The sequence below is a fragment of the Mirounga angustirostris genome, unplaced genomic scaffold, assembly GCF_029215605.1.
Source record: "Mirounga angustirostris isolate CCGP_5_RB_7025 unplaced genomic scaffold, mMirAng1.0.hap1 SCAF_12, whole genome shotgun sequence".
Lineage (NCBI taxonomy): Eukaryota > Metazoa > Chordata > Mammalia > Carnivora > Phocidae > Mirounga > Mirounga angustirostris.
The window spans coordinates 4,531,704-4,557,418 of record NW_026991720.1 but is presented as its reverse complement, the minus strand read 5'-3'; the positions used below and the strand labels follow the sequence as shown (position 1 = coordinate 4,557,418).

At 47.2% G+C, this 25,715-nt stretch overlaps 1 long non-coding RNA gene across 3 annotated transcripts in view; it reads left to right on the top strand.

The window, feature by feature from the left end:
• Positions 1 to 12,545: 12,545 nt before the first annotated feature.
• The window catches only part of LOC135362215 (uncharacterized), a 115,504-nt gene continuing 102,334 nt past the window's right edge, over positions 12,546 to 25,715 (top strand). For 2 of the 3 annotated variants that reach the window (XR_010406692.1, XR_010406691.1), the window contains exons 1-2: positions 12,546 to 12,599; positions 13,574 to 13,716. This is a non-coding gene — a long non-coding RNA (uncharacterized LOC135362215). Of the gene's footprint in view, positions 12,600 to 12,646; positions 13,393 to 13,573; positions 13,717 to 25,715 lie in introns of those variants that run through there. The other variant, XR_010406693.1, reaches the window with a different exon arrangement.

Genomic DNA, 25,715 nt, shown 5'->3' with positions numbered 1-25,715 from the left:
TATAGTCCTGGGAGGCTACAGGTGGAGCAATCTATTCAGACGTTTCCGTCACAGGTGCTTGGGAGCAGGGACACTAGCCGTGCATGCGGGCGTGATTCCTTTGCAGCGGAAGGGGTTGCTGGGGGCGCCTGGCGGGGACGTGTGTTGAATATAGACCAAACCTGACCTTTAAAAAAAGCCTTGACGATTGAGAGTTCAGGGCAGCCTGGCCAGGGGCTTGGCCCATTTTGGGCAGCAAGGCAGGCTCCGAGACTGCAAACCTACTTTTTTAATGAAATCAAAATATTAAGGGGGCAATACTGAGACATTTCCAACTAGTTTTCTTCAGTCTATTTGTCAGAGTGCTATTTATTTATTTATTTATTTATTTATTTATTTATTTATTTATTTAAAGGATTTTATTTACTTATTTGAGAGAGGGAACACAAGCAGGGGGAGCAGCAGAGGGAGGGGGAGAAGCAGGCTCCTCGCTGAGCAGGGAGCCTGATGCGGGACTTGATCCCAGGACCCTGAGATCATGACCTGAGCCGAAGGCAGACGCTTAACCGACTGAACCACCCAGGCGCCCAAGTCAGAGTGCTATTTATAATTTGGGGACCAGTGAATTGTGTTTCGTGACAAGAGCAGATTTTCAGTGTTCACGAGAGATTTATTGATGTTTGTCTATAGAAAACACATGCATCACACGCACATACACACTCATAAACCCGCAGCAGGGTGAAGGGGAAATGTGGGGTGGGGGAAGCAAGAGAGGGAAAGAAGAAGGAAATTCACCAAATCCAGCTTGTGAGACTTGGCTTCTGGTCGTGATGAAGTTTCAGGGACTGAACTAAACATTTCTGCTTGCAGTAAAGTTGCAGACAATATATTAAAAGACTGTTTTCGGATGTGACAATAGGCAGAACAGGCCTGTGATCCGAGAGAGGGAAAAGCCAAGGTGAGCTTTGCAATCGTCTTGCTTTCTGCCTAGCAGGCTTCTGGACCATGAGTAGGGAGGGGAAGGCAGAGAACACATCAGTCTTACTGAACTGAGACGGATCGGGGGCTTGGGGCTGCTGGTGCTGGATTTGGCCAGGTGAGGAGCTGGTGAGGAGGCACCTGTTTAGAAGGGGAGCTCCAGGAATCTGCAAAGGGTCACCTGTCTGAATACAAACTACATTTTCACGGGGTCAGAGTCCGCATCGCCAAGTGGAGCCAACTCCCAGTGACCTGTGAGCAACACGGGACACTGGCCTTCTCATAGGCCTGGAAGACACTATTCTGACCAGAGTGGACGGGCCATGCTGAACACTTTGGGTACCCGGCTGACACCCCAGGGAAGGCCATGGTTTGGGAGAAGGACTTAATTAGCCACAGCGTAAAGCCCACTGCTGGTCAGAGTTTTTCACCCTTGGCTCTACTGACATTTTGGGACTGATCATTCTTGGTTGAGGAAAGGGGCTCTCCTGAGCTTAACAGTGTGCTCAGCAGCATCCATAGGCTCTACCCACTAGGTGCCAGTGGTCCTCAGATGTGACCACGGCTACAGACTCTTTGTAACAAAATTAAAAAATGAGCTTCAAAAGGACCAGGATGATTTGCAAGTAAACTAACTGCCAGGTGAAACAAACCTCAATATTCTCAAAAGACAAACAACGAATAACTTAGAACAACCAAGATGGCACCGCTAGCGTTCCGCATAAAAAGCGTGCGTCTGCACAGATTACCCCACAGGGGCAAGGACGGGTCTCCCCGGTTGCTGTCGTTCTCTCACAGGTGGCTCCTGCCAGCCACGTGGCATGGTCATCTGTGTAGTCACCTTGCCCCAGGTCACGCCTTCTCTCTGGGGTGGACTATAGCCAGCGACTGATTGGCCTCGCCCCCTTGTGCCAAGTTGGGAAATCTCTGAAGAACTTAAAAAAGAAAAACTAATAAAGGTATTCACAAGGATTTAGGAGTACTAAAAAAGAAAAACCCAACAAAAAACAAACCCAGCTAATAAATCTAGCAGAAGGAAGGAATGTGGGAAAAAGGAAAAAATAGACGAGGCCAATAGAAAACACACAGCAGGGTGCCTGGGTGGCTCAGATGGTTAAGCGTCTGCCTTCGGCTCAGGTCATGATCCCAGGGTCCTGGGATCGAGTCCCTCATCGGGCTCCCTGCTAGGCGGGGAGCCTGCTTCTCCCTCTGCCTCTGCGTCTCTCTCTCTCTCTGACTTTCATGAATAAATAAATAAAACATTAAAAAAAAAAAAAAGAAAGAAAACACACAGCAATAGGAGACTTCTCCTAACCATATCAACAGGTGCATGAAATAGAAACACACGAAATGCTCCAGTTAAAAGGCGGCTTATACACTAAGAAGAACAGCAAGACCATGTAAATGCCATTTGTGAGAGATCCGTTTTAAACATGAAAAAAAAAGATCGGTTAAAAGTAAAAAGACAAAGAATGATATATCATGCAAATGTTAATCATATGGAAGCTGGTGTTGTGGACTGAATTGTGTTGCCCCCAAATTCGTATGTTGAAGCCCCAACCCCAATGGGACTGCATTTGGAGGTGGAGCCTTTAAGGAGGTAATTAAGGTTCAATGAGGTCATAAGGATGGGACCCTAATCCTCTAGGACTTGGGTCCTTATAAAAAGAGGAAGCGATCCCAGGACTCGGTCTCCACACGTGCACTGAGGAAAGGTCACGTAAGGACACAGCAAGATGGTGGCCGTGTACAAGGCACCGGGAGAGTTCTCACCAGAGACCAACCCTGCTGGCATATTGACCTGGGACTTCTAGCCTCCGGATTGTGAGAAAATAGGTTCCTGTGGTCGAAGCCACCCAGTCTTACGGTATTTTTGTCATGTCCGCCCAAGCAGATTAACACGGCCACAATGGCTATGTGAATACCTGACAAATTAGACTTTGGGGCATAGAGTATTATCAAAGACAAGAACATTTCCTAATGATAAAGGAATCACTTCATCAGGGGGACAATCCTACACATGGAGATTCTCACCCAGATCCCCCTTCAAAAGAGAACGTTCTACCCAGCTGTGGGCAGTGTAGTCAGTGAGCGGACTCCTGGTCAGCCCCCATAGGTCCTACCCCAGCTGCAGAGAAGTGCCTCGCTCTGTCACCTTTCCTGGGGCAACCCCCATGCTGAGTGAGGCAGGCTACAGAGACTCAGCCCCTTTGGCCCAATACAGACTCGTATGATGGGCAATACCCACTCCAGAGTTCCCCACTATGGTCAAGCACAGAATCTCTGCTAAAAGCCAGGCATTGCTTTACTAGTCAGGAACCTTTATGCAGTAAAAGACATAGTCTTACTCTGGCTCTCTAGGGGTCTGCGCTGAGACTTTCTGAGTGGGGTTTGCCAGAGACTTATCTGCTTTTGGCACCCCCAGCTCCTTGGATGTGCCAGGCAGGTAGCTCAGTGGGGAGGGCAACTGGATTTGTGGCAGAAATCTCTTCTGCTCTAGAACACGCTTCTAACTGGATTTTGGAAATAGCATATATTATACTTCAGACCATGGCTTCACCCAAATAGCAGTTGGATTAGAGAGCTGAGGAAGAAACATGCCGGGCACCCTGCATTTTTCTTGTAGCCTGTGATAGATACAAGGGCGCAATGACCTGTCCTTTACAGAGGAGGGTATATTTTGATTTGCACCAGACCGTTGGACACATAAAACTTCACTAGTGTGGCAAGACGACCAGACCCTGAGTGTCCACAGGATTTTTCTTCCAACAACTGGTACGAATAGAGCTCACTGGGATACCTGGACACAACGTGTGACATGTGACCATTCTGGAGCATGGTTTGGAAACACCACTGGGATTAATAGCTTAAATTCTAGATTTGTTCTTGTGTTCCTCCTACTGTTATATTTCCTTTTCGTTTGAACTGTTGTCCTGGAAACCTTTGAAGCAGAGGTAAAGCAAATGAGTGTTTGGCTTTGAGCTAGAGTCTCTCTTTTCTCTGTCTGAGCCTGGTCTCTTCAGGGGATCGGAACTGCTCATAGACCTTCAGTCCCTGCAAGAGAAATCTCCTTGGGAAATGTCATGAAGAGAAGCACACTTGTGCTACATTTGTGGTCTCTCTTCTCTGCAGCGATTCTGTGATAATAAATGTGTTTAAAAATCCATTACAATGGCAAATCTATAGATGGCAGGTTGTTTGAATCTGCATCAGCAGCATAAACAATTTCACATTTCAAATGAAATTTCTGCTAAAACACTCACGCTCGAATGTAATGTAAAACCCAGACAGATTTGAGCAAATAAGGTACTGCTGCTTTGTTTTAAAATATTGGCGTAGACAAAAATGTATTATTCATATCAATTCTCCATTGCTTTGGATTATTTTGTGGCCAGCTCTGAATAAATATGTCAGCCGGTGCCTTAGCAACCATGATATGTTCATCTAGCTTGATGTGAAATGTGGAAATCCCATCTTTTACCTTCCTTTCTTCAGAGTCTTGTGTCCTTCCACCTGCTCTTCTTTGCACATCTGTGGGCAGGAGCTTACTTCACAAAGTCTTGTTTGTCTGTGTCCTGCAGGACAGGGGTTGAGGGATGGCATGAGGTCGGGCTGCTAGATGCTGTAAGTCAGCTTATCCAAAGATCAAGTACAAAGAGTTTTTGTAAGGCAGGGTGATGAAATCAGGCACTGTGGCTCCAGGAACACTGGTTGGAGAATGTGGGAGGTCAGACCACAATGCCAGCTAGCAGACTGAGTGATACAAACTCAAGAATTCAGGTTAAACTGTCAGAAGAGCGAGAGGCCAGAATTAGAGCAAGAGCTGTGACTATGCCTGCCTGGGGAGCGAGGGCGTTCCTGCAGGAGGGATCTATTCCTACGGTCATTATGCAATGTCTCTATTAAGCTATCACTGGAGCTTGCTACTACCCATTGGCAACAAATAGAGTGTGTATAGGGAATTAGATTATACCTATATTGGGAAATAAAATTTGTGGTTAAAAACCATAGACGTATATAGTAAATATAAGTGTCAGACCACAGATATTTAAAATATCTGAGCTTAATTTGTACTTAAGCCCTTATTCTGCCAGTCCCCCCAATTTCTGGGTTCCCCTTTTCCTTTCCCCAGGATTACATCCAATTTGAGGGCAAGCATTAATTAGATCTGGTATTTGGTGTCATCAATCCAGAAAGACAGCTGAGGACTCATTCCTAACATCACCCTCAACGCCCCCTCTGCAGCCAGAGTCTCTGCTGCCTCCGGACCCTCTCTGGAGCAGGGGAAGTTACGCTGTCCTCACAATACACCAACATCCGTGAGGTTTCTGAGATTCCTCATCATTTCTGTACCACCCTCAGATTTGAATATTGGTCTCTATGGTGTCTCCTGGGTGTACCATTCAGGATTATCTAGTGAAACAGAATCGATAGGGTGTATCTCTGCATCTATCTATCTATCTATCTATATTTAGAGAGAGAGGTTTTAAGGAATTGCTGCTTTGTTGTAAAATACTGGCATGATAAAAATGTATTATTCGTGAGCATTTATGCAATTGGTTCATGTGATTATGGGAGATGGCAAGTCTGAAATCTGGAAGGCAGTTTAGCAGGCTGAAAACTCAGGTAGGATGTCTGTGTTACAGTCTTGAGGTAGAATTCCTTTTTTCCAGGAATCCTTAGTTTTTGCTGTTAAGGCTGTCAACTGATTGGATGAGGCCCACCCACATTGTGGAGGGTAATTTTTACTTAAATTCAACTGATTGTAGATGTCAATCACATCTACAGCTCCCGGCAACATCCAGACTAGTGTTTGGCCAAGCAACTGGGTACTACTGTAGTCTAGCTAGGTTGACACATAAAATGAACCATCGCACTGAGCTCTGGATTCTTTCATTCCATCTGCCCAGACACACCTTGAAGCTCTGTCTGCTTTGTCACTTGATTTTGCATGCCAGCCATGATGTCTGAGAGTCTGGTTGTCCATCTTGGGTTATAGCCACTGTTTCCAGTGGACCTGGTTCTATTTGTAGAGCTTTTTATCAGTTCATGACTATAGGAGTATTCCTGCAGCTTCTAGATAAGCTTCCACATATTCTGGGCTCAATTTGATTTACAAATCAGGTTATTAAATGTAACTTATTTTTCAAAATTTAATCTCTGATTTGAGGCACCATTCCATCAGGGAAATAGAAATTTCATATCAGTGTGGGGTTCTTCCTTCCTACTTTTCTAGGGCAGCGTTTAAGTTCTGAGGGTGTGTGGGGATAGGTCGCAGTGGAAAGGCAATTCACAGGTGGTTCTGGAGTCATCTGCAGTTGGCCCTGAGGTTCACAGGCCTCTCCGGCCTTTGGTCAAGTCAATACTGAAGCATGTGTCTGAACTTGGTAATGTGAACTGTTTCCATCCCAGGTCTATCTGTGGTAACAGAAGGGCATTTTTCACTTACTCATGATCATTCATGGTTTTGATGTTCTACTCATGCTTTAACACCATGGATGACAAATACAGAAGAAAACAATCAAAGGGCTGGCTTTGGTTGACAGATGAGACTCTGGACTAAGAAAGGGTGTTACACAAAAACAATGAATCGTGGATCACCATATCAAAAACTAATGAGGTATTGTATGGTGACTAACATAACATAATAAAAAAAAAGAAAAGAAAAAAGAAAGGAAGTGTTTATTCTGAAGCATCTGCCATAGCAGGGGAACCCATTCTGAGGGGCCTGCGTGAGCTTCTCTTTTGTTCCCAGGATGAGGAAGATTGTAGCCAGAACCAGTCTGTTTTCAGGAGAAGGCACTCAGTGGAGAAATTCCATCACTTACCCATTCTTCCATTGCTCCAAGATGAGTACACCCCCAAAACCTTGAGCATCCAGGTCAACTCTTTCTAAAGAATGGAGATGGTGGGGGAGACGAGAGGCAGGAAGCCCCTGGGACAGGTGTTATTACACCTGCTTCACAAACCACCAGTTGCTGGTGCAGGGTGCTGGGTTGCGGGGGTGGCTTCTGTGGAAAACGTCAAACAAAGATGACCCCTCTTCTCACCTCTTCCCTGGTCTCAGAGTTGGGAGGAGGCTGTGAGGAGGAAGTTTAAGATGAAGAACTTCTGTGTTCACCAAGAAAAATTAGTGATTAAGAAATATATTTTTGAGAGCCTCGTTTTAAGGAGAAATAATTTCTTAAGAAGGGGCACCTGCCCCTAAATAGAGACTGAATGAAAGCAAACCACTTGCTTTCAAAATTGCTAATGGCTTTCTCTGCACAAGACAGCTCTGCTGGAGTCTAATGTGACTCCAACATGGTTTCATTTAGCAGAGTGTATTAAATTATTGTAATTAAAAGATTTTTCAGCAACATAACAACGTTACATTAGAAACGGTTCCTCAGGAAGCTAAGGTGACTCCACTGAGCGGCAGTGGTAACAGTCTACTGAGCAACGGCTCAATCATGCATTTTGGTCTTTATTCTGTCCAGCTTGTCACTCTGAACCAAAACTAATTTTCTAGACAGAAAAGGCAGGAAATAAGTCCTTTTGGAAATCTCTAGAGATTTAGATTCCTTCCCCCTCCAACCCCATCTCTTTACTGGGATGTTGTGCATCTGCTTAGGTCCTGGGTTCAGGACAGGTGGATGGCTTCCCAGCACTGGAAAGACTGGAACAGCTCTGCTCCAGGATGAGGGGGATTGTAGCCAGACAGTGTGCCAGGCACCAAGATGCCAAAAGATGGAAGAATGGCCCCTGGACATTGAAGACATACAGAGACCGGTGGAGAAGAGATGCTGATTCACGATGAAAACACAACACTGTAAGCTCTAAAACAGCAAACCATGAGACGTTTGTGGAAATCTCCTCTTCCCAGATAAGTCATCTGGCTGTATTTTTAAGGATGATGAACATGAGCTGCCTCTTCTAGAAATTGGGAAAGAACTACTTTGTGGGATCTAGACAAACAAGAATCAAAATCAAGAAATGTGCTACTAGCTACTTAAAATATTTTCTTTTGAAATTGGCAAAGCTTGAAGATAAAATGAATAGAGTATATAGTATTTCTTCCAAGTTTAGTAATTCAAAAATTAATCACTCAAAGGTAATTTTTGTAATATGTACGCAGAGCTGTGTTGCTACTGAGGTGTTTTTGATTCTTTCTGCTTGTTGATTTATAAAGGTCTTTCAATGCAAAGTTCTAGTTTCCTTTCACACTGGACGAAAATTCAGAATGTATTTAAGCTTACCACGACACAACTTCCGCAGTTGTCCCCTCAGAAATGCTGCAAAAGCGCACGTAGCCAGCTGTGGAATGCCGTTCTCTCTTGAAGACAGAAGAATTTCCTCACAAGTTGTAAATAATACCTGACTGTGACTTTTATTTCACTTCATGGATTGTCTGTAATTGTATTCCCTCATCTCTAGAAATGAGGGATTTGGGTTAGAGGATCTCTAGGAACATACTGACTCCACACACGGGAAAGCAAAATGTTTAAATGAAATAGTCACTCTGATAAGACAGGTGTCAGCAGGGTTCAAATTCCTGCATTTTCTTGACGCACATACTAGCCAGTTTTTAAGTGCAGATTTTCTCAATAATTGAGAAAGCAGGGAAACGGCCACTCAAATATAGTACATATTGGCTTCCTACAGGTGTAAAGGAACAGAGGTGTTGTAAGTTGATCCACTGGTTTTACCTGTTGGAATCTGGAACTGCTAATAGTATATAAATTTCCTGAAAATAAAACATCTGCTTCCAAGCATTGAAATTTTGGCTCTGTCCTCACGGATGCTATCCAGGCACATCCTTGCCCACGAGGTTTGTGGGCTGTAGGGAAGACTGCACTCTTGGACCATATCACATCCCAGGGAGCCTGGGAATCTGTCCGAAGGCATTCATTGCTTGTGTGACCACTGTTTTTCTGTGGTTCTGCGGGCTTCCAGTTGTGGAATGTCACTGCCACATGCAAGACATCCCATCTTCCATAAAAGAACATCAGGTTTAACCATCAATGTGTCCAACATTTCTCTCTTAATTAGGCCAAAAGCAAAAGTGTGCTGTAGACCTAGGGAAGAGGACCCTGGAAGGGGTTGGTGAATCCAGGCTCTGAGCCAAATTCAGGACCAAGGTCAGCAGTGGGGTGGGGTGGGTAGTTAGGGGAATGTCACACAATGGATAGAATATGAGGTTAGAGACGGATCTGAGGTGGAGTCTTGTCCCACCACACCAGCTGTGGGCCCTCAATAACTTACTTAAATGTCGGTGTGTGTGTTTCCACGGGAAATAGAAAGAGTACCCACATCACGGGGTTGTTCGAGGGATCAAAGAATGTAGAAAGACCAGAAATGGTGCCTAACATGTAATGGCTTCTCAATGAATAGTAATTTTTGCTGGTTTGTGAGAAATGTGCAAATGCAGAGCAGAAGCTGGGCAAAAGTTCAATCAAATGGCTCTGTGAAACCTCCAGGAAATAGGGAGGCAGAGAATGACTAGCTCTGCAACAATTCTTGCCAAGCTCCTTTGCGTTGCTGGCCCTCCCGGGACTACCTCTCTGAGAGTTTCTATCTGCTTCCCCTGAGTCCGAATCAGCACCTATGGGGCGGTTGCTGGGCTTGATTTGAAGCAGGTCAAGAGCGAGTGCAGTGCATTCAAGTACACAGCCCGCCCGCCACCGAGCGGGAGGCATGGTGGCTCTACTCTCCTCCTCCTCTGTGTCTTTTAAGCACAGGACACCCCCAGTGCCAGCAGCAGATTTATTAAAGAGGGTTTCTGTGTAGCTTTTAGGGACCATGACTACTGGCTGTAGGCTTCCTCTCAAGGCCTTTGGGGGAGAATTGGCAGGACAAGCCTGAAGAGCACAAAGCCTGTGGTCATAAGATGCCATCATGGGGGGGGGGGCGTGTCCCGTTAGTGCTGCCTGTCTTCTGTGACAGAAGCAGTCCCCTCAACCGGTGTCCTGACCTGGGGTCACTGTGGTTCGAAACCCATTTGTTGACTCCAGCTGTTAAGGGGCACCCCCCCCCCCCCCCAGAGCTCTGGTCTTTTCCAATGATGACCACCTCATTGATTTGGATTGGAGGCTTTGCTTGTCTGGGAACTGTTCACGTGTTTTATTCTGAACCCACAGACATTTCCCAGGCCCCGAGGGGTCAGACAGCAGAGGAGGTTAAGTGCTGCAAACTGCTGGTCTGAGAGCCCGGGCTTCCGAGAGGCACTGGCCAGGGAGACGGGCGTCTGCCTGGGCGCTGAGCATGCAGGGCTGGGCCAGAGCATGGGCACTGATGAGGGTAGTCCACAGACGGCAAGGTCAGACCAGGATGCTCTCCCTCTGCCCCTTGGCTCTCCAGCCCCGCTGCCCACCACAATGGCAGTGGATTTTGTGGGCAGGAAACTTGCTTCTCCTGACCAACCAACAAACTGACCCTCAGTTCTCCCAGGCACATGACAAGCAGTCCTGTAGACTGTCCTTCCTTGTGCTTTGGAGGGCACCTACCGACTACCCTAGAGTGAATTATGGAGGATTACTACCGTGTTCACAAGCTGAGCACAGAGCACCGGATGGCGACTCGATGATCTCCTAGTCTGGTCTGGCCAAGGTTAAACTATACTTTACTTACATTTTTCATATTTACCAAACTTGGGCACATATACTGGACAATGCATAGGTAGTTTTTAGCTAAATGACTGGATTTCCTGGGGTCCTTTCTGTCAGCAATAGCAGATGGGCAAGAAAAGTGAGGGTCACTTTGAGAACTGGAAATGTTTAGATTTATGTGGAAAAGTGATAAATGAATAATGTCTTTGCTGAAGGCCATGTTGGAGCTAAGTCACATAAAGTGTAGGTAGGACGAGGTGTCAGCATTAGATAACAAAGCAGGGATGGCTCTTTGTCTCACTTCCCAAGTGAAGCTGTAGCACACTGCCTCCTACCCAATCTTGCTGCTTCCCAGGAGTGCCCACATTCAATCCATTCTCCTCCCGCCGTAAGAGTGACCTTTTAAAAATGCAAATCAGACCACACTGCTCCCTGTACAACCCTCTAATGCCTTCCTCTTGCAGTCAGAATAAAATCCAGTGGCCATGGCCTCCAGAGCCCTGCCTGTATGTCTCCATCCCCTGCTGCCCCTGTCCACACTCACTGCTCCAGGCACACTGAGATGGGGCTGACCTTGTTCCTGCCTCTGCCTGGTGTGCCCCCTCCCCATCTTTGTGTGGTTGGCGGGCACCTCTTTGGCATTCTAATTTCTTCTGCAGTATCAACAGGGAGGACTTCGCTGAGCCTCCACTCCAAGTGAAGGTACCTAGTGTCCCATTATATGAATCATGTTTCTTATTTCTGTACTTCATGACGCTTTGATATCTTGGGGCCTTGCTAATCCTGGAGAGACTGCCCCTCCCAGGGTTAGCTAATTCCTAGAGAAAGTAAACAACTTGCTTGTGAGCACAAACCGGGCCCACACCCCTAACCACTTCCTTATCTGTCACGTTGTAAACCCACATTCCCGCTGTCCTACACCCCCAGGGCTAGGTGCTGGATGACTGGGGACCCCTATAGCCCAGAATTAGTCATACCACCCAGTCCTACACTTGTTCAGTGTGTCTACCCTGCCTCACCCATTCCTTCCTGTGAAACCCACGAAAAAGCCTCCTGCCATGCTCTCCCCTGACTGCTCCTGTCTCCGCCCTGGTGCTTCCCCATGGGGCCTTGGTGGGCACAGCAGGCCCTCTTCTCTTGGGAGCTGTGAATAATAAACAGCCCGTCTGTCGTCTTATCACACCCGATTAACACAAGTCCCAGGTACATTTTAAACACCTGTCCCCGTGCAGCCTCCTCTCCATCTCCCTGCCCTGTTTTTGTTCTTTGGGGGTCGTAGCAGCATCGGAAAATATCTTGCACATTGATTTGCGTTTTACTTGTGAATACAAGCTGCTGTCCTTCAAGGATGCCGGCATGATGCAGGTAGGGCATCTTTGGTCTGGTAAGCATCCCTCCTGCCCAGACCAGAGCCTGGGAAAATGGGCAGTCAATAATTCTTGTCTGAACGAAGTTTGTAGACACTGCTAGAAGTGACAAGAAGATCTAATGAAAGAATGTTTGAGAAATCATTTCAAAACTTCTAAAGCACTATACAATTAAAACGGTGTGTTTACTGGTGGGTATCTCCAATCGCTAAAATTAAGCATTTCCTTAATCCCCATTGCCTCTTTAACCCAAACCCTCGCTCCCTTCCCCCGCCCCCCAGTGCACTTGTCATGATGAGCACCGGATAATATATGAAATCATTGAATCACTCTATTATACATCTGAAACTAACATAACACTGTATGTTAACCAGAATTAATTTAAAAGAAATTAAAAAAATAAAACTAAGCATTTCATAGAGCACCGCAGGCAGGCCTCAGAAGAGCTTCATGGAAGTACTTAGTGGTCTCAGAAAAAGTTGTTATTAGGGAAAATCATGTCAATGCTGACACCCCCCTGTACTCCCCCTTCTTCCTGGGCAATTTGACTACAACTCCCAGCACCCCCTGCAGTGAGGTCCGGTCACGCGATCAAGTGTAGCCAATAAGATGCGAGTGGGCGTTGTAGGCGCCACTTCCGGGCCTGCGGGCCGGCGTCTCCGGAGCCCTCCAGACTCCACCTTAGCAGGTGAGCTGGGAATCCGCGGGTGGAAGGCGGAAGTGACGAGGATGGAAGGAGGCTTGTTCCTAGGGCATCACTCATCAAAGCATTCGTTTTGGCCGCGGCCTCAGGACGTGTTACTGCGTCGCACTGCGGAGGTTCGGCGAACACCGGCTCGGCGGCTGGGGCCTCCATTGGCGCGGGCGTCCCCAGTGCGGAGTAGGGTCTGGTTGTTGAGACGGCGTGAGGACACGCGGCCGCAAGCCCTCGGCGCCGGGAGGTGCACGTGCGCGCTCGGCCCTCGCTCTGTGCGCCGCGCGGCCCGCTGCCGTGCAGGGCCTCCCGGGACTCGGCCTGCTGCCTCGAAGGGGTTACAAAGGGCAGTCCCGAAGCAGTGACGTCCATGCCTGCCAGCTTGGCAGAGCTTGCGAAGATCTAAAATGGGACTGTCAGGTGTTACTTCCTGGGCCGCAGGCAAGTCGCCCGAAGGTGGAGCTCTGATTTCGTCCCTGAACCGAGCTGTGGGCAAGCGGGCCGGCTGGATTTCAGCGGTCACCCCGCAGTGCTTTTCCCTTCCCGCCTCTTCTCCCCCACCGCAGGCCTGGGAGCCGGGGCTCTCGGCTGGTCCGGCTGGTCCGCCAGTGGCACCGGCCCCCTGGTGAAGCTGCGCTCCCCTCTAAGCCCCCGATCTCGCACCTCCACCCTCCGGGCGCGCCATTCTTTCCTTCCTCCCGGGGATCCCTCTCTGAGCCGTTCAGAGCCCTCAGCTGTTTCAGCCTCCAGCAACGGTGGGAAGTAGGCGGACGTGCCGCCTTCACAGGTAGCTCTCCTCCATGGCCTCAGGGAAGGGAAGACCCAACGGGGGGAATGCCTCTCACGGCTTCTCTTTCTGGCCCTGGGGGAGCAGGGGAGTCAGTAGCCAGGTTGGGTTTTTGAAGTCCTTACATAAAAACATGTGAGCACCTTCTTATCTGCTGAGGTTTCTGCTTTTATGATTTCAGCTTTTAACGTGCCAAGGCTGGGGAAGGGACAATGCTGGTTTCATTGCCCATTAAAAACCCTTGACCTCTGGCCTGAAGAGCTCATGGAAACAAGGCATTGGGACATGCCCGGTATTTAGGATGCCGATGTCGTGAGGAGCCAGGTAAGTAACTTAGATTCTAATCCTGGTTCAGCCTAACTAGTGTGTCTTCTGGCAGGTCTCTGGACTTCTTTCCACGCATGCAACATGGTAGTGAGTTTCTCAGTGCTTCCTCCCCATTGCAAGATTGAAAATGTAATTCATTTTTTCATATCAGATAGATGAACTCTGGTGATTCAACTCTAGGTGATGTGTGACATCTCAATGAATTAGCTGTACTTTAAGAAAGCTTCCAAATGAAGGGCGCCTGGGTGACTCATGGGGTTAAGTGTCTGCCTTTGGCTCAGGTCATGATCTCAGGGTTCTGGATGGAGCCCTGCATTGGGCTCACTGCTCCGTGGGGAGTCTGCTTCTCCCTCCGCCCCTCCCCCCTCCCCCCTCCATGCTTTCTCAAATAAAGTCTCTAAAAAAAAAAAAGAATACGTCCAACTGCTTCAACAGTTTAGTTTGCTTGTTTTATTTTTTTTATTTTACTTTTTTAATTGTGGTCAGAACGATTAACATGAGAGCCCCTCTTCACAGAGGTCATGTGCACAGGGCAGCATTGTGACGGGCAGGCGCAGGTGCAGCTGAGCTCTGGAGCTCCTTCTTGCCACTCTGCCCGCACTCAGCAGCAACAGCTTCATGCTCCCCTCCCGCAGCCCTGGCAACCACCGTCTCGTCTTGTTTCCATGCGTTCGATGATCTTGGGTACCTCATGAAGTGGAATCATGCGATAGTTGTCTCCTTGGGATGATGATACAATAACATCATCCAGCCTTTGAACAGAGGGAGATTTCCGTGTTTTTACAGTTTTTATTACTACAGTGTAGTTGGCATAAGTATCTTGTTCTCGTCAGTCTTGGTGTTTTGTGACTTGTGATCTGAGAGGTCTCAGGCAGGGGGCCTTGTGGGGATGGGCGCGTGCTCTCCCCTCCACCCCATGCCCTCTTCCCACCACATTTACGTTGCTTATGTTCTTGGGCTGCAAAGTAAGAAAGAATCCAGGGCTCAATGACCTGAATGTGATAACGGTCCTTATTTCAAGTGGCTTAAACATGTCTTTATTTTTTATTCAGAATAAAAAAATGCAGCGCCCCCCCTTTCCTTAGTCGTCTCTGGGTTCTGATGTTCTCGACTGTCTAACACGGGACAGGGCTGAGATCTGCCTTCCCTGGCTCATGCTAGGGTAGCACACACCAGGGAAATGCCCTCTCGGTCCATCCTGGTAAGCAGAGTCCAAGAAAGGCTGCTGCGGCACCTTCTCGAGGCAGGTAACACCCACCTGTGTCGGGTGAGCTGGGCAGCCCGCGAGGAGACCTGGAAGGCTTGTTGGTGAAGTGTTAGCCTGAGACTCACATGCGTCGGGGGTGTGTCAACCAGCCTTCATCCTTCTGGTGTTTTGCCAGCCCCAAAGGATAAGGCAGTGAGTGCCACTTAGACCGGGTTTCCTCCTGGAAGTGGCCATCTGTGAAGAATGTCACAGCAAGTGGGAGTAAATACCATGTGTCGCTAATTCCACTAGAGACGCTGGGGTGAGAATATGTAAGTTGTCCAAACAGGAACCTGCGCTTCCCAGGGCCCTGCTGAGATTGCAGAGCCCACAAGGTGGCGCCTGAGCTGCGGCGATGAGGGTTGGGCCCTAAAAGGACTGTCAGGAGCCTCTGCAGGGGACCTCCCCGGCAGACCCTTCTTGTGTGTCCTGTCCACGGCTCACACTTCTACCCTACAATACTCCTGGTCTTGCATCCGTCTCTAGCTTCTTTTCTGTGAAAGCGGGGTCCTGGCTTCCTGCTGCTGCTTTAATAAAGCACAGGGTAATGGTTGGAGTTCTTGAAAATCCCTTTAATCCACTGACTGCAGCCTGCGCTGGATTTTATGTTTTAGGCCCTCTCCAACTCAAAATATTAGAGAATGTTTATGGGCCAATCACATGTTCAATAAAGGGCTTGCATTTAGAATTTGGGAACCCTCAAAATTCACAAATGACCCTATTATAAAACGGACAAAAACAAGAACTGACATTTCATCAGAGAGGATATCTACAAAGTCGACATGAGCGTGAAAAGATATTCGGCTTCGTTAGCCAGCCAGGAATGCAGTTCAAACCACGACGAGAGATTGCTATAGATCTATTAAAATGGATAAAATAAAAAGTTGTGATCACACCAAACCCTGGACAAAGAATGCAGGGAAACTGGAGCTCTCATACACCCCTGGTGGGAATGTCAGCTAGTACAGCTTCTCTGAAAAGTAATTTGGCAGCTCCTCTTGAAACAAAAAATGGACTTTCCATACAACCTAGCAATTACACTCTTGGGCATTTATGCCAGAGAAATGAAAACTTATTTTCACACAGACATTTGCACACAAATGTTCACAGCAGCTCTATTTATAGTAGCCCCAAATGATTGGAATAACATGATTACAGAAATGGAAAGCCGGTCTGTGGTTGTCGAGGGTTAGGGATGAGGGGGACAGAGCAAGTGGGGCAATAAAGGGTATCACGAGGAGGGAACCTTGTGTGACGCAGTTAAAAATATTGACTGTGGTGGTGGATACACAAAGCTACCCATGTGGTAAAATGTCCTAGAGCCACAAACACACCGGGCTGAGTGCATGTGTAACTGGTGAAGTCTGAATGAACTCAATGGATTGTGATAATGCTGGTTTCCTGGCTGTGATATTGAGTGTATATTTAGTTACACAAGATGTCACCATTGGGGGAGATGGGGTGAAGGGTACATGGGACCCCCCTGTCCATTTCTTCCTCTGAATCTTCAACTCTTCAAAATAGAAAGTAAAATATAGATATAGATATGCTCTAAGGTCCAATGGAGGCCAAAATGTTTACCAAGAAAAATTTTATGGAAAAAAAATTTGAAAAAATATACAGCAAGAACACTGGGCTGGACCTAAGAGGACCAGAGGGTTCAAGTCCTGTTCTGTCTCTGCTAGCTGGGTGAGCCTGGGTGATGCACTTTGAATCTATGACTTTTGATTGCCTGTTGATATAGTAGGGATTATAACTATTGCTTTATTTCAGAGGTTCTTGTTAGGATTCATTATTATATATAAAGAATATTTTGTAGTGCCTAGAGCACTGGAAATGCTCAACAAATGTTAGTTCTTCCCATCATACAGGTTATAATCATGACATTAATTTAAACTTAGGCATATGGAATAGAAAATACCAATTGTCTCTACAGAGAAGCTGGCTGTGTTTTCAGATTTTGGTGTTTGAGAGATCATTTGGAAGATTCTCAAGTATAATGTTGCTCCTGAAATCTCTTGGCAAGGATACTTGTGTATCTGTATGCGTGTGTACATTTGGATATAAGAGGAGTGTTCCTGGTTAGCACTTTACCATATCAGTAGTTGGACTGAAGGGAATTTGCAGCTTCCTCTCCCTGGTGTCTGTGTTCTGCAGGACCTCCCTCCTTACCGGAGATCCTTCTAGGTCACTAAGTTATTGTTGCCACAGAATTTACATGCTGTACCTACAGATTACCCAATAAATGAATTTCCAGAAAACTCTCAGTTGTGTGATAGCTTTTAGTAACTTCACCATATCCTTGGGATTATCTCAGTAATAATGGTTGGAGAACTAAATGTGTATTTCGGTGGTGTGGTTATTACTACATGTCAGACATTAGCTGTCTACTGTGTTGAACGTTGGCCTATTGTTACAGAGTTTCTGGAAAATAGCTACCCAGGTGCCTCACATCCGTTCTCTTTAGCTCCCTTAAAGTTTTCCGTGAGGTACTGAGAAGGGACTTAGGTTTGGTAGCTCCTGCCTCAGTGTGCTGGCTCCGCCGGTCCAGCTGCTCAGGCAGATGGTGGGCCGGTGGGTTCGATGTGTTTGTGGCTTGGAGTTTCCTGGCTTCACGGACTCGCCCCAGCTCATGGGAGCATTTGCCTTACGTTTCTTATTGGAACCCACATTCTCTCTGTTGGCGTTGGCTTTGGAATTCTAGACTTGTGGTTTCGGAGTTGGCGATTGTCCATTGAGCCACTTTCCAGCCCACGGGAGGGCAAAGGGAAGGAAGCTCTTTGGCTTATTCCCACATCCTCACTGCTGCGCTCATCAAAGCAGCTTGCTCCTGGGGCCCTGTAAGGGTGCTGGTGTGCATGCAGTCGGCTCTGTCTGGGGCCCCCTCTTCCTGGTGGGCATTGTGGAAACCTAAGCTGGACCTGGAACACCCTCAGATGCTTCCTTACTGGAACTCCTCTCCCCAGCTCATGATAGCTGTGCATCTCCACAGCTGCTAAACCCTTTATTTCCAAACTGGTGGTGTGTTGGCCAACCCAAGACTTTCCTGATGCCTTTGAATGCAACCTCCTTTCAGACACTGATCTATTAAATTTCTTTCTTTTCCACTGGAAACATTTCCTGGGTATAAAAGATACTCAAATTCATAGATTCCAGTCAAAGCCTATTGATTTCTGTTTTGCTTCTATCTGATCCCCTCCAAATTCTCTTCCCTCCTCCTTGTATCTCCACCCTCATTTGCAGTTGGTACTCAGCACCCGCCTGCCCACCCGCCCCCCACTCCCCAGTACTCTGCAGAAAGGTGTGACAAAGCTGGGGATTGAATTTGCAGGATATTCACCCACGGAGACAATAAAGCCCCATTCAGACAGAGAGCTCTGCCCACTAATTATTCACATAATGTGAAAAATAAATGGGGCTTGTTACCACTGATGCTATTAGCATGTTAACTTTCTTTAAAACCATTTTAATGATGATTAAGTAACCATGGATATTGCATTATCAAGGGGTCTCTGTGTTTGTGTATATTGGCTGGTTCTTAATTGGCTAATCTCTGAGGATGGGGCATGAAGGCAGGAGATGAAGAAGCTGAGATTTTGAAGAGTTGTAACAGAGCTTTTAACATTTTATAACTAAATTTCTAAGAAGTAGCTTCTAAAACATTCTTATGAGCTGACTCCCTTAACATAAATAATTCAACTGGTCTTAATTAAATATTCTAACTGAGGTCTTGGTCATTTCCTTTTCATTTAGTTTATTGTACCAAATTGCAAAGTTGAGAAACATTTTTAAAAATTAAATGAGTACCGGGGTGCCTGGGTGGCTCAGTTGGTTAAGCGACTGCCTTCGGCTCAGGTCATGATCCTGGAGTCCCGGGATCGAGTCCCGCATCGGGCTCCCGGCTCAGCGGGGAGCCTGCTTCTCCCTCTGACCCTCTCCCCTCTCATGCTGTTTCTCTCTCGCTCACTCTCTAATAAAGAAAGAAAGAAATAAAATCTTTAAAAAAAATTAAATGAGTACCTCTTATCATTCAGATAGCTTTTTAAATTCTACTTCAAATCGACACTTCCTGGCTTAGACTGATGTTAGTCTTGGATTAGCTTTCTATTCCATATCAACGAAAGGAATTTGGGACAGGTACTGAGTCTAGATCCGAGTCACCAATGCTGACACCTCAAAACATAAGCATATGTTGCGAAACTAAAAAAAATCAAAGAGGTTTGTCCTGAACACCCAGTCAGCAAAAATTAACTGACATGCAAACCCTTTTCTCTCTGCCAGACTTGCCAGTTGCTTTGTAATGCCTTAGTTAATCTTGACAACATCTCTTTGAGGTCGTATTATTCATATATGGCAGATGGGGAAACTGAGGCCATGAATGTTAAAGTAATGGAGGTCATTGATTTATCCAGAGTTTCTCACCACATAGTCCATGAACTACCTGAGTCAGAGTCGCTCAGGGTCCCAAAGTGCAGATTTGGAGAGCTTCTGGATTTTTGGAAATGGGACACACAACTTCTCATTTTGGAACTGCCTCCCGAGGCTGTTTGTGTAACTGCCAAAGTTAGGTGACTGCATTTATAGCTATTTCGTGACATGTGAATTCTGCTTCTGAACAAAGCTGCGTTGCTCAAGTGAATCAGTCCATTGGAAACTAGTGAGAGAATGGGAGCAGTATTTTCTATCCTGAGAATTCAGACCTCACTGTGTCTTGATGCTTTTTTCCTTTAATAATCTCTTACAGTCTGCTACTTAAGTTCTCTGTTGATTCCTGCTTACTTTTGACTAAATGACAGCTCTTTGGGCTCTTAGGGCCCCATTCCCTTATACTCATGTTTTCATGAGGGGATTTACTGCTGTGTAATAGTCCACATCCAGTCAGAAAACGGAAACCATGCTAGGCCTTTGGACAGGGGGAGTTCAGCCCAGGGCACTGGTTACACAGATGTCAAAAGACCAGAAAAGTCGATGAGGATGGTGGGCAATGGAGAGATGAGGGGCACAGGAAGATTGACAGTAACACAAAGTCACCCTTGTGTCCCATCTTGTCTGGGGGACACCTGGAGGAAGGAGTGTTGCCAGAAGCAGCAGCTGGGCCAGCTGGCAGGTTCTAGAAGCTTCTGGGGAGGGCGACAGTCAAGGAGATGGTGACATGGCCTGAGGCAGAGTGAGGGAGGCATGACTGCCTCCTCCCTCGTACTTCACCTTCCATGGGTGCCTCTCATTGGCCAAAATCTCCAGAAAGTTGGCTGAGAGACGGATCTCCCTAAAATGTAGAGCAAGTTGGGGAAGCAAAAGCAAGGGGACTGAGTATGAGGGGCAGGTGGTGGGTGTACATGTCCTCCTCAGGGAGGGGGACCGTCCACTGTTTCCCTCTCCTGTGCCCCTGTGAGGGAAAGGAGTGACTCTGATAAAGCGTGGCCACACAGCTCCCTGCTGGCCTTGCTGAGCTGTGATCACCAGGGCAGGGCCCTCCCCTTGTCACAGGCCCTTTTGTGTCCATGGCTCCCAGCTCATGGGATCAGGCAGGGTCCCCGCATGATCTCATGTCATCAGGGCCAGACTGGCCCTAACTTCTGGTTTCAGAGAGGGAGGTGAGAGATCCATCCCTGACTCCATGGTTGGCAAGATAAATGTTCATGTCCTCATCCAGGGAACCTCATGATTATGTTACATTACACAATGAGGTGAATTAAGGGGGGACAGATGGTCTTAAGGGTGCTAACCAGCTGGCCTGAAAATAGAGAGAGGGTCCGGATTATGCAGGTGGACCCCATGTCATCACAGGAATCCTTAAAAGTGGCAGAGGGAGCCAGTGGGCGATACGTGGTAAAGGTTGCATTCAAATCGAGTGGGGAAAGAACCCCACTTGGGATCAGTCTTAGACAACTGGCCTCTTATCAGAAGAACCTCGCCCTCCAACACCAATCATACTCAAAAATAAATTTCAAATGTGTTCAGGATAGAAACATCAATAACCTTAAAATAAAATTTTAGGATAGTGGTTTATATCTTAAAGTAAAGAGACATATGTGCTTGAGTAAGACTAGAAACACGAACGCGTAGAAGAAAGACTGGCCGTCGTGCCCACATAAAAATGTGAGATCTTTGTGTGCCAGGACACCACAAACACAAGTCGGAACGGGAGTGACACACCACAGCCCACACACAGTACCTGAGATGAGAGGCTGATTTCCCTGCTTCCCAGTAGCTCCTACAGTCAGGTGGGGAGGACCCATAGGAGGGGTCAGCAGGTGTGACGGGCGGGCACATCCTAGACTGGCATACACATGTGGCCAACGTGCAGCTGTGGCCTTGGTCGTGGCCTGTGAGGTTCTTGGTTCTTGTCGGTGTTGTTTTTTTAACCCATGATTTGCAGTTTTTACTTTGATTTCTTCCTTTGCCTCAAGGTTCTATTTGAAAGTTTTATGCTTTCTAAGTGGTTGGATTTATTTGGACTCTCCTCTTGTTGTCCTTTTCTGGTTTTATTGAGCAATGGTCAGAAAATATGTTCTGAATGATCTCTGTCTTACAGAGAACATATAGAGCTTATGTTTATTAACTAATAAAATTTTTGTTAAATATTCCTTGAGTACTCTAAAAATATACATTCTGGTTTGGGGTGTAAAAATTTTATATGTAGTTATTAAATATTTTACTAAGGTTGTTGTGTTATTCAAATTCTTAGATCTCATTTTTTTCTATTTAATCTATTTCTGAGAAATGTGTTTCTGATTTTCCCAATTTTTCCTTGAATTTATGTATCTTTTCCTATAGGTATTTGATACTTTATTTTGTGCCTGAGGATATGTGACTGTTGTATTTTCTTTGTGAATTCTCTTTAACCAAGATGAGATTACTTGTTTGCTCCATTTATGAACGTTTGCCTTGATTTCTCATGCTGGTCTTGCTGCCCCTGGGCATTTCTTCCTGCGTCCCACCCATTCCTTCATTTGCTAGTGTTTCCTGGGTCGTTTGGCTTGGGGTGAGTCTCTTGCAAACAGCATGCACTTCACCTGTCAGAATATGCTTTTTAATGGTGAAATTAACCTGTTACGATTACTAATATGTTCTGAGTTATTCCAGTGAGCATATTTTTAGGTCTTCCGCTTAAATTTTGGACAACCACTAGTCAATGAAAATAAGATATGAAACTTCTAAATTACTAGGAGAGAGAGAGAGAGAAAGATAACCACCAATGCAGGAAGCTTAAGGAGAGACAAATATCAACAGGGAAGGTGGTGTACTACGCAAAATCCACAGCTACCTTCCTAGGACCTTCAGCATGCGTTCTCTCCAGTTACTCTGGAAAGGTTTTTTTTTTTAAAGATTTTATTTATTTGAGAGAGGGAGCGCACAGGAGCCGGGGTGTGTGGGGGGGGGCGGGGGGCAGAGGGAGAAGCAGGCTCCCCGCTGAGCAGGGCGTTGGAGGCAGGGCTGGATGCGGGGCTGGAGCCGGCAGTTCAGTTCCGTGAATGTCATCATTACCTTTAATGCAAAGCTGAAGAATGGACTTCTAAATTAACACTAATAAAAGAAAAAAATCATTAGTAACTAAAATTCCAAGGGCCTTATAAAAAGCCTTTTGGGGGGGCTGGTGAAGCTCGATGGCTCAGCTGGTTAAGCGTCTGGCTCCGGTCGTGATCTCGGGGCGCTGGCCCGGCCTGTAACTGTAAGGCACCACACAGAGCGGAGAAACCGCTCGCCGCCCCTGCCCTGAGGCTGCAGCAGGCACTCCTCCAGGTTAACAGAGGTACATACTCATTATGTCGGTAAAGTGTCTTGGTGATGGGGCATATTGTAAAATTGGCCCTCCCTTTATGGCTGTTTGTTTTATGCTAATATCTGGCGATTCTTTGTTGCCTGTTAATTTTTTTATTATGTATCCAGATTAATCTGGTGTGAATGATCTCAGGAGCTGTAAAATCAGAGCTCCATTTCCCCAGAGTAAACCTCACTCTGGTGGGGAAGGTGCACCAATAAATAGGAAGCCTCCCTTCAAGGAGCTGGTGGGGGAAGGGATGCAGGTCCTCCTGCTGAGCTCTCCAGGGTCCCCCACTCCCCTTCACCCCTCCTGGCTCTTAGCCGTTGAGACACATGTACAGAGAAAAAGCTGGTAGAACAAAGAGAACAGACACCTACTTCATCTAAATTGACTAGAGTGTCCAGTAAGCCCCAAGAGGCTGGTTAAAATGGTTTCAAAATGTGTACTTTTCTGAATAATAATACCTCCATTGAAAAGTTAGGAAGAATCTGGATTGAAAAATGAGGTCTAGCCCTGAGGGTAGGTGGGACCTCCCTGAAACTGAAGCCCCACGCTGGGGAGCCCACGTTGGATTTGATGACTCTCGCCGCTGTTGTGAGCAGAGAAGCTGGAAGGGAGAGAGGACCCCTCCAGTTGGCTGGTGCATGTGGGCGGGGAAGGGCACACGGAGGGAGGCCAGCAGGGGCATCTTCTGTGACCCCAGGCTGCGGGAAGTGCCTGTCCTATTCCTGCCTCTGAGACCCAATAAAATGGGAGTGTCAGGTCCTGGCCAGTCACATTACTGCATCGTCCTCCCTTGGAAAGGGGAAAAAAAGACTGAAGTGAGCTCTCATTGGTGAACATGGGGGAAATGGAAGTGTCTTCTGTGTGAGCTGAGGCACAAAGTTGGGGGGAGCCACTCACCCGCTTCCCACACCCCTCCAGCTGACATTGTCCGGGCCGTGCTGTTTGCACTTGAATCCCATACCCACCTGTTGTCTTTGCTCTATCCAGAAGTTTCTCAAAGACGTTTTCCCATGCTGGCACCATTCCTGCTTCCTAGTGACCTCTAGGTGGTTCTTATTTTATAGCTCTTTCATTTTTTTTTTTTTTTAAGATTTTATTTATTTATCAGAGAGAGAGAGAGACAGAGGCAGGCAGAGGGAGAAGCAGGCTCCTTGCTGAGCAAGGAGCCCGATGTGGGACTCGATCCCAGGACCCTGGGATCATGACCTGAGCCGAAGGCAGAGGCTTAACCGACTGAGCCACCCAGGTGTCCCTAGCTCTTTCATTTTGAGGATGTAGAAAGGAGGAGATAAAAACACGTAGACAGTCCACCTTCTTGGACTGAAGAGGTGACGGGGTGGGTGAGATGCGGATCCTGAGGGAGATGACAGGACAGGAAACCAACACTTGATTGACGGTTTTGCAGCTGGGAGGCTCAGGAGAAGACAGTGAGGTAGAACCATTTCTACCTTCAGAGATTTAACATAAGTCTTGCCGTGGAGACCCCCGGAATCATTAGTGTCGATGCACCGGTGTTTGGTGGGGACATGCTCCGGTGCAGCTTCTGTCTCTGCTCTTCATTTCAGCCTCTGCATTCTAGAATGTCCGCGTCCTCCTCTTCCGCTTAATTCTTGTCATCTTTCCAGGACAAGAACTCATGCCGCGTCCTCTGTGGACATCCTTTCAGACCATTCTCTTCTACACTAGCAGTACAGTCCACTGTAATTTGGAGGAACGCCCTCTGTGTCCTGGGAGGCAGCAGTGAACATCCTGGGCCTTTCCTCTGGGGAGCAACTGTATTACTGCTCCTTCTGAATCTCCTGAGAGCTCCTTGTTTGTACCATCCTTTGGCACTTACACAGACACACAGCGTCCTTCAAAAGAGGCGTATCCTGTGAATTCCCAGAGGCGGGACACTCACCGCTGGGCTCCTCATGTCTTCAGAGCCCTTGTGTGCCTCACTTGCCGGTTCAGCGCCCTGCTCTTCTCTGCCCTGGTTATGGCGGGTTACCTTTCCCTGCTCCCTGCCACACAGGTGCTGGGGCGCAGGCTGGGAGGGCGGAGGGAGAGGAGACGGCAGGGAGTTCACACCCACTTTCTGTCTCCGGTCTCCTCCTCTTGCTCCTGCTCTTGTGGGGCAGCCCCTCCCACTGCAGTCCCAACCCCGGCCCCGCCCCCAGCCCCGTGGCTCACTCTGCTCCTGGGACGCCCACCTTACCCCTGGGAGTGGGGATGGCACCTGCTGCTCATATCCCGGTGGCCTCAGCGCCCCCTTTGGGCATCTCAGTTCTTCCAATACCTGTGTCAGTTTTCTGTATCAATTCCGTTTGTTTGAAATTCTACCCTGGTTTCTGTTTTCTGACTGGACCCTGAAGGATGCAGTGTCCATCTAGCTTCTCAACAATTCTTTTATTGATAAAAAAAAAATGCTGCTTCCATATGCCAGGCACTGTGCTGGATGCCAGGGATTTAAAACTAAAAAGAGAAGTAACAGAATAAATATCTGTTGTCCTGAAATCCAGTGATTGAAAAATGTGGGAGACATCATTCCCACCTTGAGCCCTGCTGCGCCCCCAGGCACTGAAGATGAGACATCTTTGTGTTTCCTGTGCAGGCTTGAATACTCCCAAGGAAGGGAATTTCAGAGTATAGACAGCCATATTTCCACCAGTGGTTAAATGTCAGATTCTTAATTAGGCTTCAGTTGTGGCTCTAGAGTGACCAGATATGGTGGTGGCAGCTGAGGAGTTAAACCTGCAGTTTAGGCGAGGCTGGAATTTTAGAGCAGCCAACTCGTGCTGTCCTGCAAGGAATGTACTAGTCTGGGGGCATGCACAGCCAATTCATGCTCCACCTCCGGTACGTTCAAGAGCACACATGCTCTAAAATCCCTTTATATTCTTGGAAGAAGAAGGTTCGGCATCACTGCTGAACATTCTAGCAGCCGATGCCTGTATTCAAAGTGGGGTGAAGCCCTTGAGATGGCTTCGACCTCTCAGA